Source organism: Elephas maximus, chromosome 1 (assembly GCF_024166365.1).
Source record: "Elephas maximus indicus isolate mEleMax1 chromosome 1, mEleMax1 primary haplotype, whole genome shotgun sequence".
Lineage (NCBI taxonomy): Eukaryota > Metazoa > Chordata > Mammalia > Proboscidea > Elephantidae > Elephas > Elephas maximus.
In genome coordinates, this window is record NC_064819.1 from 83,396,592 (window position 1) to 83,408,840 (window position 12,249).

The following is a 12,249-nucleotide window of genomic DNA, read 5'->3' on the forward strand; positions in this document are numbered from 1 at the left end:
CTTTCACTTGTTTTTTGGGTCTTCCTTGCAAAGAGGGCTGGCCAGAAGACTCTGTCTATTCCGCCATCTTGGCTCCACCTCCTATAGAGACATTTTTGGAACCAAAAAGCATTTGACAGGCACAGCAGTGGAGTGGAAATTCCTAGAAGCTTACTGGTCATACAAACCAGATGTGATAAGATTGACCATGAAGAAACAGAGGCAGTGGCTGTTCTTTACAAAGGAAGCATTCAGCATAGCTAGGATCCATTCACTTTTATTTGTAGTGGGTCCTCAACTAATGACTGTGTCCCAAGTCAACTCTTATATAAGTCGAATACATTTTTTGTTTGTTTTTTAGTTTTCATCATTGTTGCCTTTTGTTATCAATATTTTTATAAATTTGTTCTTCATTTTCCAGGGTTGGCATGACAATGATAACATAAGCAACCTCGTCTGTAGGACATATTATTAACGATAGGATGTACAGAATTCAAAAACAAGGGTTGTGGTAAGTGGCGCGCTTTCTTACTGAAATAGGACTTACGTCGGAACTACCTGTATTTATTTTCCTTTTTGATAGAAAAACCTTTTGGGCTGCTTCACATGGGTCTGCCTCCTTTTGATGTCAACTGAGGTTTCCAATAAATGTTTTATTTAAAGATTTAAAATAACAGGGAAAATGGAGTAAGGAAATATAGGAAAATTGATGCTATGGAATATCAACTGGGAATGTGTTGATTCTTCTACTTTCATATTAGGAAGGCTTCTAATTCCCTGACAGTCTTCCTGACCTTGCCCAGAGTGCAAGCCACTCGCTCGCCTGAAAAGACTCGGGATCTACAGCCATCCTCTGGTTTTTAGGCCCAGCACCTGCAGAGGAATCTGAAGGCATTAAGATGGGCTCCTCTGCTTTTGCTCCGTCCTTTGGCTCAGAAATCACGAGGCACTAAAGAAAACTGTCCGCTCCTCACCCCCGTCCCTTTTTCTGTCTTTCTGTCTCTTTAATAATAGAACAGATGGGAGCCAAGATGAACCACCTGTTAACATGCATGCTTTTGATTTGGGTGGCTTAAGTGATTCCGTTGATATCCGGTTCTTCGTTTCTTCCCTTTCCGAAAGTCTTCCTTCCTTTGCCACAGTACCTTTAGGGGATGTAGAGGCTCACAGCCCATGAATGGAAGAGCATTCAAGGCAGTTCACCGGGTTATGCTTTTACTTTCTATGTGTGCAGGAATGGAATGGAAAATATTAGGAGAACTAAATCTGTATTCCTTCAAGGAAAAAAAAAAAGATTGCCGTGGAGTTGATTCCAACTGATAGTGACACTATAGGACACGATAGAGTTGCCCATAGTGTTTCCTAGAATATGCCAGTGACCTTTTAATAGCCCAATACTTAACTACCGCAGGGCTCCATTCCTTAATTAATACTGTTAATAGTGTTGGATCAGAGAAAAACCGCGGAAGTGACTGGGATCGAACCTGGCGCTTCATACCTGGAAGGAATGCCCTCTCCCACTGAGCTATGTTCCACACTCAGGGTCAGCAAGCAGAAATTTAGCTTCACTTAGTTGTATTACAATCCAAAGGTCTTGGAATGCAATTGTCATTTTAAAAATGGATGACAATAATTACGCATAGGTAAACAAAACGGCCAAATCCCGGAATTAAACCAGGGACCTTCAGATCTTCAGTGTAGCTGCTCTCCTAACTGAGGTATATTGCCTGCTAGACACATGACCTTAGTTATACCTCAAAGTATTGTGTAGAAGACTAGTGTACTTTTAAATACAAATTTCAGTCAATATTATCTATTCACACACCCAAAATTACATGAGGTCTGTTGCCACCCATGTCTGAACAAAGTGATCCAATTTTTGGAGACTTTGGATGGGTTGGTAGAAGAAGATTAGAAGGAATAGAAAATAAAACAGGAAGAAGCTTCTCTCCTTGGTAACTTCAGGCTCTCCTATGCTTTAAATACAGCTTAAAAAACTAAGGAAATTCCAAAAGAAATGATCAAGCCTGTTCTTTCTCTCCTCTTTCATTCCAGTCCTTCTTTTTCTGTCTTGCTCTTTGGTGACACTGGAATGGGGAACAGAGGATTAATGAGCACATTAATGTGCTGGCGAGCTTCTGGCTTCTGAGTAGAAAGGGGAAACATTTAAAAGCAGTTCATCGAATAATGTGTTTATTTCCACATGAATACGCCAAATGTGTTTTCAAAGGGAGAAAAGAATGGAAGTACGGAAATTGTAAAAAGCAGATGAGTGTGTATGATTCTGAACCCTCTCAAGGAATGGACACACTCCCATTGAGCCACACCTCTCTCACAACTGAAAGAGCATGAAGATCCTCCTTGAAATATTAGCTATATTTCTATGATATCTTCGCAGATCTGATAGCTGGCCAGGAAGAAACTCCACTGTTTCAAATCCACTGTACCTCCCAAGGTGGTTCTATCAGAACAAGCAAGTCTAGAAGGAAAAAGAGAAAGTGGAAAGATCATGCTCACTTGAGCTCCAGTTTGTAGGATCAAATATATGTATATATATAGAAGGATTGAAAGAAAAGTAAATATATCCTTGGACAATCTGTCAATGATCTTTGTTGACAGATCCCTTTGTGTTCTTAGTTGGAACTGTGTCAATTAAAAGACAGAAGGCTGAGCACATACCCATTGATTCTCTCTATCCCTTCCCCCTCTGATTCACTGTCTCCTTCTCTGCTGGCAGTAATATTTAGGATCAATCACCCTACGGCTTGGCAGGTGGTTTCCCAAATTCATCTGAGCAAGGAAATAGGAAATGAAATTTCTCTAGGAAAGCTTTCCAAAGAGAAAGCTGAGGAAATTATTAGCCACAATGAAAGTAAATGTGTGACAGACCTAGCTCACTTGGGAGAGTCCTAAGGGTCTAAAAGTCTCAGATCCATTCCCAGGATTATACAGGTCCTCAATTTCTGTCAAAATGATGTAACCCTCATGCCCCAAGTCACCAGACAGTGAATACCTTCCAGCACTCACTTTCTCTAAGACAAAGAGAATTGGAACTACTTGCTTCTGACCTTCTTTGCCTTCACCGGTATTAAAAACTACAAGACTAAAGAGCTCGACTATTTATTGAGTGAGTGAAAGAGGAAAGGAGAGATATTTGCAAACGGGCAATAAGTTCTAGAGAAATTGCTGGGCCTATTTCAAAGCCGTTTTTTGCTTATATGTCCTTTACAATCTTGTGGTAAAAAAAAGAATGTGCAGTTGATACAGTAGTGCAGAAGAATAAGTCACATGGAACACACAAAATCCTAGAGATACAGGTTTTGGGAAAAAAAATTTTTTATGTTAGGCATGTACCATATGATACTCCAAAGTGAGCAAACATCCTTGGGAAAACAAGAAGGGGCATTCTAGAGGGATTACTGAGGTTGGTTTACAGATGGATGTTTAATGATAAAGTGCCCAGAAGTTTTGAAGTATTGCGCAGGCTTCTGGGGAATTGTTTAATTTTAACAGCAGTAAATACTTGAATTCAGTATTGTAAGTCTTTAAATAAAGATCTGCCTGCAATATGCTCCTCAATACCACATGATCTTGGATCAATAGGCTTTGGACTCACTGTACAGACCATCCGCCATACAGGCTAAGCTGAAAGCATCCCAGTGAAAGAAAAGTCCTTGCTTAAGTTCTTCCCTGGCCAGTCCAACCCCATCTGCTTAGTATCATTCAGGACCTCCTCGTATTTTCAGATTCACCAATGGCATATTTTGATGACTTCCAGGGCTCTTTGACTTTTTCCTTTCAAACATCTGTATCTGAAGGAAGCTTTACATTTATGTCACTGGGTTGTCAGAGGGAAAGGAGTTTGACAGGTTTGCTTTGTTGTTGCTATGCAGTTCCTGACTCTGCATTTGACCTGTAGATTCTACCAGTCTAGAAAAAAGTCACTTCATGCAAAGCTGATGGAGTTTTGAAGTTTCCCCACCTTTCAAATCATTTGTGGACATGATCCTCAAGCGAGGGATAGAGATGGAGTGTGGAAGCAGATCTATGGACCAGCTCAGAAGGTGTGAAGTGACAGGAGCAATGAGAGTCAGCTGGAAAGGATGGTGGCAGGGCACTGACCCAAGCAGAAAAAAAGTAGAAGTGAAGTTCAATTAACCATTTCCACTAACGTCTGCGGCTGCCAGTGATTTAAGGAGCTACCCATTTGGAGTCATTATCAGTGTGATAGATATTAGAGAGATGTGATTTTTGCGGGACTTTCCTGGTGGAGGCAAGTAACTTTCACTTAAAGAGTCTGCTGGGAAGTATACCTTGGAGAGGACTACCGGAGTGGAAAGATCCTAGGACCAGAAAAGGTTATTCAAACAACAATCCAGTTAACCTTCTCCATCTATCACCACTAGACAGTATCCACATTACTAATTCCAGAAAGTGTGCAATTTAACCCTGTGGTTTTATTTATTTATTTTAGTGGGTTGGTGTTATTCTAGGCAATGTTTTGTTTTGTTTTGGGGGGGATGCGAAGAAGGAACCACACAGAAAAATATCAGTATCCTTTTATGAAAAGTCATCATCAAGCTAGTCAGTCTTCAGGGGGTATAGCTCAGTGGTAGAGCATGTGCTTTGCATGTACAAGGTCCCTGGTTCAATTCCTGGCACCTCCACTTCACCATTTAGCAACCTCAACCTCTAATTTCCTTTATCATGTTTGTTCTGCTCACAGGAAAAGAAAGCCAATGGTCCAAACAGTTGCTTTTAGTGTTCTTCCATTTATACTTGTTGGGGCTTAACATCTCCCTCGGCAGGATGTCAGCAGAAGGAAGACAAGAAGGAAGAGACAGAGAAGGAATCAGCCCTTGCCCCAAAGCAAGAAGACTTTCACCACAACATGTAATCAATTAATATTCAGTTTTAGTTAGCATATCATGGATAACCAAGGTAGAAGAACAAGGACAGAGAGAAAGGAGAAAAGGAAATGGCCCTCCGAAAACCCCTTAATGCTTTTAATCATTGAAAGTCAGACTAGAGGAAAGTTTCCAGCTGATTTTCTGGCCCTTAGTGGCACAGTGGTTAAGAGTTCATCTGCTAACCAAAAGGTGGACAGTTCCAGTCCTTCAGCCTCTCCTTGGAAACCCTATGGGGCAGTACTCTCTGCCCAATATGGACTTTAGGAGTCAGAATTGACTCAGTCCCAATGGGTTAAAATGGCCCTCTATTGCAATCTTTGACAGAGCTGTCAATGGGGGATGAGTGATTAGAGGACATTGGACAAATCAAACAACAGCACTCAAGAAACACAGAGATATTCAACATGAACATTGCAACTATAATCCAAATTTTAGCGACCGACAGTATCACTGGCCACAATAGTTCAATTTGGGAGTAGATTAGCTTTAAGGTCTTAAAAGTTTCTTGTGCCACTCCTGGTTTTAGCAGAGCAGTTATTCTTGTTCATCGTAAAATGACTTTCATTGGAGGATTTCAAACACCATGTTGTAGAAAATATCCCACACTGCACACACACCTAGCTGAATTAAAATGACATATGAGCATTGGCCAGTACCCTATTAAAATTCCCTTCTACATTTCTTATATTTGGCTACAGAATCCCACTTTCTTGTCTTTAGAACTTTAAATAAAGTCACATAACGTATTCAGTTCACACCACACCAAAGATTTTGAGGGAGATGCATCCAAAGGACTATGTAGAGGGGAGAGGAGAAAGAGAGCAGAGAAGGGTAAAAATAGATAGATGCATCTCAGTTCTTGTGTTTCCTGTAACAAACACTCTCAATTGGAAGCCATTTCAAGAAGCTTCTACTTCTTGCCAAACCAGAAGTAAGGGACTAAGAAGGGGTTCCAACCCTCAATATCTGACCTGGGATCAGAGGCCTTATCCTTCGGGCCACAGGACTGATACACTAAAAAAGTAGTCCAAATCTGAAAGGAAAGTGTTGCTGGGGAGCATGTGGTTTCTGTTTTCAAATGCTTAACTTTGAGATTGAAAGAAAATTGAACGACATTCAAAAAGGAATCAAGTAGCAGCTGAAACCACTGAAAACAATTACATAGCATTAATAAACTTTGCAATGATCAGGAGTGATGGATTTCTTCCAGGGTGTTCTTCTCTAAGTCACTGATAATAATGATACTTTGGGTGGAGAAACACAAGCTGAAAAGTAAACTCTTCGATAAAGGGGTGCAGATGACAGCATGAGAAGGAGCTCCAAAGGTTAGCATGTTCAGGCCTCTCCTGCCTCAAAGATAAGATGGCAATGCCCCAAGGAGAATGGTCTGGAAGCTCAAACAAGAGCTTCCCCTGTCAGAAATGCCTATTTTTAAAGCCAGGAAAAAATTGTATTTTAATCCATTTGTAACATGGATTTTAACAACTTGATCCTCTATCAACAAGTACAAGAATCACCTGACACGGAGGTAGAACTAAATAGTGGGTCCCTTACCTCACTTGGTGAGAGGTTTAGAGGTCTGATGTGCAATTGGGTGACTTCCAAGCTACTTCAAGTGGGAGAAGAGAGCCAAAATAGCTGGGAGGGGTCCTTCTCTCATTGAAATGCTAACCTCTGAGGTACTTTGCTTAAAAGTCATCCCTGAATTGTCTTGGTATTGATCTACAAAGGAATCCAAGGCACTTATGTGTGACCCACCCCCAACTATGCCTTATAAGGCCATAGACTAGGAGAAAAGAGAAATCCACAAATAACTAAAGTACAGCAATTACAAATTCTCTTAGTTTTCAAATAGCCTTGGTTTCTTGGAAGTACTGAGATTTTTTTTTAGAAGTAAACAATACCCTTTTCCCAGAGGAAATACTCTGTCTTTCCTCCCCAGAGAGGTTAGTCATTCCTTCACAACAAAACTTCCCCATTTGTTTCCAGATTCCCTGTACATTATTTTCCCGAGGTTTAGGTCAAGACTAATGAACTGTCTTGGGTCATACTCTGGAAGGTATGTAATAAAAAATGTACATTAATTCCTCAAGATAAATACCCTTTTTTCTTTGAATGTGGCAGGAAACAGTGCATAAAGACGTGAAGAAGGAAGAGGAAGGAGAGAAAGGAACTGAGAAGGAGTGGCTCACATTGGTAGGCAAGGTGCATCATCAAGAAAGGCAAGCAGAGAAATGTAGAATATTAAACCCAGGCTTCTTTGCATCTGCATCGTTATTGTACATTCTCGTAGGTCTTTGAATTCTCTCCACTTCTTTTCTCCTGTTTCCCAAAGCTGCAAGAAAGAGGTACAAGACAATGCAGAGGGATAAGAAGAGTAGCATTCATGTTGCTTTCAGAAAAATAGGTGCAGGTGGGGAACTAAGAACAAAGGGATAAAATCACAACATTTGGCAAGTAATGAAGTCCTCCTTGTCTAGCTGTATGATCATGAACTGGCACTGATTTGTTTAGGGGTCACCACTCTGGTTATTAAAATCTAAAGAGATACAAGGCAAAGACAGAAGGAAGAGCAATGATCCGATGAATGACAGCACCTCTTTCAAACAAAATATTCTTCCCAACAAAGAGAATTCAAAGAAAACTATCTGAACACTTGAAATAAGAAACCAATTGGCCACATATACCCAAAAAAACAAACCTGCTACCATCGAGTCAATTCTGACTCACAGAGAAAGTGTAGCACAGAGAAGGCCACCACAGGATTACGAAAGAGCAGCTAGTGCATTGCAACTGCCATATAAAAGCCTAAAGGAGGTAGTCAGAAATACCATATACATAGGCCTGGGTAGCTCAGTTGGTAGAGTAGGAGACTTTTAATCTGGGAGTTCAGGGTTCAAGTCCCTGTTCACGCAATCTTTATTCTACTCTCAATTATTTCTCTTCATTTTACCCTAGTTACCTATTCTGGAAGCTTTGCTTCTTCACTCCTCTCTTCCTGCTCTTAGCTCTGAAGAAAACCAGAACAGAAAAAGAAATGTTAGCCATTCCTAACTGTGTGTTTAAGTCTTTAATTCAAATCTGTAGATAAACATCAGCTTGAGAACAGAAGAACTAGATGTTGCCCAGCTACAACCAATAACTGCCCTAACAGGGAACACAACAGAGAATCCTTGAAGAAGTAGGAGAGAAGTGGGATGCAGACCTCAAATTCTCCTAAAAAGACCAGACTTAATGGTCTGGCTGAGACTAGAAGGACCCCACAGATCATGGTCTGCAGACCTTCTGTTAGCCCAACACAGGAACCATTCCCAAAGCCAACTCTTCAGACAGGGATTGGACTGGAGTTTATAAGATAGAAAATGGTACTGTTGAGGAGTGAGCTTCCTGGATCAAGTAGACACATGAGACTATATGGGCAGCTCCTGTCTGAAGGGGAGATAAGAAGGCAGAGGGGGACAGAAGCTGACAGAATGGGCATGGAAATACAGGGGAGAAAGAAGGAGTGTGCTGTCTCATTAAGGAGAAGAAAAACTAGGAGTATATAAAAAAAAAAAACCCAGTGCCGAGTTGATTCCGACTCATAGCAACCCTACAGGACAGGGTAGAACTGCCCCATAGAGTTTCCAAGGAGCACCTGGAGGATTTGAACTGCTTACCCTTTGGTGTAGCAGCTGTAGTACTTACCACTATGCCACCAGGGTTTCCAGAGTATATAGCATGGTGTATATAAATTTTTATGAGAGACTGACTTGATTTGTAAACCTTCACATACACCACAATAAAAATGTTTAAAAAAATTTGTAGGTAAGTCAAAACAAGTGCCTATGGTTCTTATTTAGGCTTCTTTTAGTGCAAGAAAAGGCTAGAAGACTTTTCAATGATTTAAAAGCTGTACATGCAGCATGTAAATGTGATTGTGGTGAAAAATTTGGTGGAGTAGGATTGACTCAGTCATTTCAAAGTGAGAGCAAATTTACCCAACACAAAAGGGCAAAAGGAGTTCTCCTGAAGTCAGAGGTGTATAACCTGGGGACTGCCTGTATAAGTTGTCTACAAGGAACTCATTTCATATATGTAACTATATTCCAAAACCAAACCCGCTGCCATCAAGTCGATTCTGACTCATAGCGAACCTATAGGACAGAGTAGAACTACCCCATGGAGTTTCCAAGGAGTGCCTGGCAGATTTGAACTGCTGACCTCTTGGTTAGCAGCCGAAGCACTTAGCCACTACACAACCAGGGTTTCCCCATGTAACTATAGAGTTAGGTAGAAATTAAAGAGAATTTTTAAAAAGATATATCATACAAACAATCAAGAGAAAACACAAGTGGCTATATTTATATTAAATAATGAAAACTTCAGAACAAAAAAGTAACAGGGACAGAGATAGCTTAATGATAAAAGGATCAATCCACAAAAGGAATAGGAAGTCATTATTTTTTACTGCTGTCATATTCCACTGAATTAGTACTGTCGTTGATGTTGTCAGTTGCCTATGTAAAGAATAGCTGCTTCCTCTGTTCCTTCACAGTCAATCTGATCACTTGGTAAACAGTGCTGAAAAGAACATGGGTGTGCATATGTCTGTTCGTGTACACACTCTTATTTCTCTAGGGTGTATTCCGAGGAGTGTGACTGTTGGATCATATGGTAGTTCTATTTCTAGCTTTTTGAGGAAGCACCAAATTTATTTCCAAAGTGGTTGTAACATTTTAGGTTCCCATCAGCAGTGTATAAGTGTTCCAGCCTCTTCACAACCTCTCCAACATTTATGATTTTGTGTTTTCTGGATTAATGCCAGCCTTGTTGGAGTGAGATGGAAGCTCATTGTGGTTTTGATTTGCATTTCTCTAATCGCTAATGATCTTGAGCATTTCCCCATGTATCTCTTAGCTCCCTGAATGTCTTCTTTAGTGAAGTGCCTGTTCATATCCTTTGCACATTTTTTGATTGGGTTACTTGTCTTTTTGTTGTTGAGTTTTTGCAGTATCATGTAGATTTTAGAGATAAGGCGCTGATCAGAAATGTCATAGCTAAGAACTTTTTCCCAGTCTGTAGGTAATCTTTTTACTCTTTTGGTGAAGTCTTGGGTTGAGCATAGGTGTTTGATTTTCAAGAACTCCCAGTTATCTAGTTTCTCTTCTGCTGTTTTTGCATTGTTAGTAATGATTTGTATACTGCTTATGCCATGCATTAGGGCTCCTAGCATTGTCCCTATTTTTTCTTCCAAGATCTTTATCATTTCAGATTTTATATTTAAGTCTCTGATCCATTTTGAGTTCATTTTTGTGGATGGTGTGCGGTATGCATCTTCTTTCATTTTTTTGCAGATGGATATCCAGTTATGCCAGCACCATTTGTTAAGGAAACTGTCTTTTCCCCATTTAACTGACTTTGAGCCTTTGTCAAATGTCAGCTGCTCTTATGTGGATGGATTTATGTCTGGGTTCTCAATTCCGTCCCATCGGTCTATGTATCTGTTGTTGTAGCATTACCAGGCTGTTTTGACTACTGTGGTGGTGTAATAGGTTCTAAAATCAGGTAGTTGGAGGCCTCCCACTTTGTTCTTCTTTTTCAGTAAGTAAGATGTTACTTATCTGGAGCCCCTTTCCCTTCCATATGAAGTTGGTGATTTGTTTCTCCATCCCATTAAAAAATGCTGTTGGAATTGGGATCAGAATTGCATCGCATTTATACATCACTTTTGTCAGTATAGACATTTTTACAATGTTCAGTCTTCCTATCCATGAGCAGCGTATGTTTTTCCACTTATGTAGGTCTCTTTTGATTTCTTGCAGTAGTGTCTTCTAGTTTTCTTTCTATAGGTCTTTTACATTTCTGGTTAGATTTATTCTTACGTATTTTATCTTCTTGGGTGCTACTGTAAATGGTACCCATTTGGTGATTTCCTCTTCAATGTTCTTTTTGTTGGTGCAGAGAAATCCAACTGATTTTTGTATGTTTATCTTGTATCCTAATACTCTGCTGAACTCTTCTATTAGTCTCAGTAGTTTTCTTGAGGATTCTTTAGGGTTTTCTGTGTATAAGACCATGTCATCTGCAAATAGAGATACTTTCACTACTTCCTTACCTATCTGGATTCCCTTTATTTCGTTATCTAGCCTAATTGCTCTGGCTGGGACCTCCAGCACAATGTTGAATAAGAGTGTTGATAAAGGGCATCATTGTCTGTTTCCTGATCCAAAGGGGAATGCTTTCAGACTCTCTCCATTTAGGATGATGTTGGCTGTTGGCTTTGTAGAAATAAATGCCCTTTATAATGTTCAGGAATTTTCCCTCTATTCCTCTTTTGCTGAGAGTTTTTATCATGAACCCATGTTGGACTTTGTCAAATGCCTTTTCCACATCAATTGATAAGTTCATGTGGTTTTTGTCTTTTGTTTTATTTATATGATGGATCCCATTAATTGTTTTTCTAATGTTGAACCATCGCTGCATACCTGGTATGAATCCACGTGGTCATGGTGAATTATTTTTTTGATATGTTGTTGAATCTATTGCCTAGAATTTTGTTGAGGATTTTTGCATCTAAATTCATGAGGGATATAGGTCTGTAATTTTTTTGTGTGTGTGTGTGTGGTGTTTTTACCTGGTTTTGGTATCAGGGGTATGCTGGCTTCCCAGAATGAGTGTGGCAGTATTCCGTCCTTTTTTATGCTCTGAAATACCTTCAGTAGAAGTAGTGTTAACGCTTCTCTGAAAGTTTGGTAGAAACCTGCAGTGACGCCATCAGGGCCAGGGTTTTTTTTTTTTTCCCTGAGTGTTTCTTATTTACCTTTTCAATCTGTTCTTTCATTATGGGTTTGTTTAGTTGTTCTACCTCTGTTTGTGTTAGTTTAGGTAGATAGTGTGTTTCTAGAAATTCATCCATTTTTTCTAGGTTTTCAAATATGTTGAAGCACAATTTTCACAGTTATCTCATATGATTCTTTTACTTTCAGTTGAGTTCTGCTGTGATATTGCCATCTCTTTTCTTATTCAGTTTATGTGCTTCCTCTCCTGTTTTTCTTTTCTCAGTTTGGCCAATGGCTTATAAGTTTTGTTAATTTTTTTAAAGAACCAGTTTTGGTCTTGTTAACTCTTTCAATTGTTTTTCTGTTTTCTATTTCATTGAATTCTGCTTTAATTTTTATTGCTTGCTTTCTTCTGGTGCCTGAGGGTTTCTTTTTTTTGTTCTCTTTCTATTTGTTCAGGTTGTAGGGACAATTCTTTGATTCTGACCCTTTCTTCTTCTTGCATGTGTGCATTTATTGATGTAAATTTACCTCTGAACTCTGCTTTTGCTGTGTCCCTAAGGTTCTGATAGGAAGTGTTTTCATCCTCATTGGAGTCC

General features: G+C 39.7%; 1 non-coding gene across 1 annotated transcript; it reads left to right on the top strand.

Moving 5' to 3' along the window:
* Positions 1-4,574: 4,574 nt before the first annotated feature.
* On the top strand, positions 4,575-4,646 carry TRNAA-UGC (transfer RNA alanine (anticodon UGC)). The gene has a single exon. It is a non-coding gene; the product is annotated as a tRNA-Ala (tRNA).
* Positions 4,647-12,249: the final 7,603 nt, after the last annotated feature.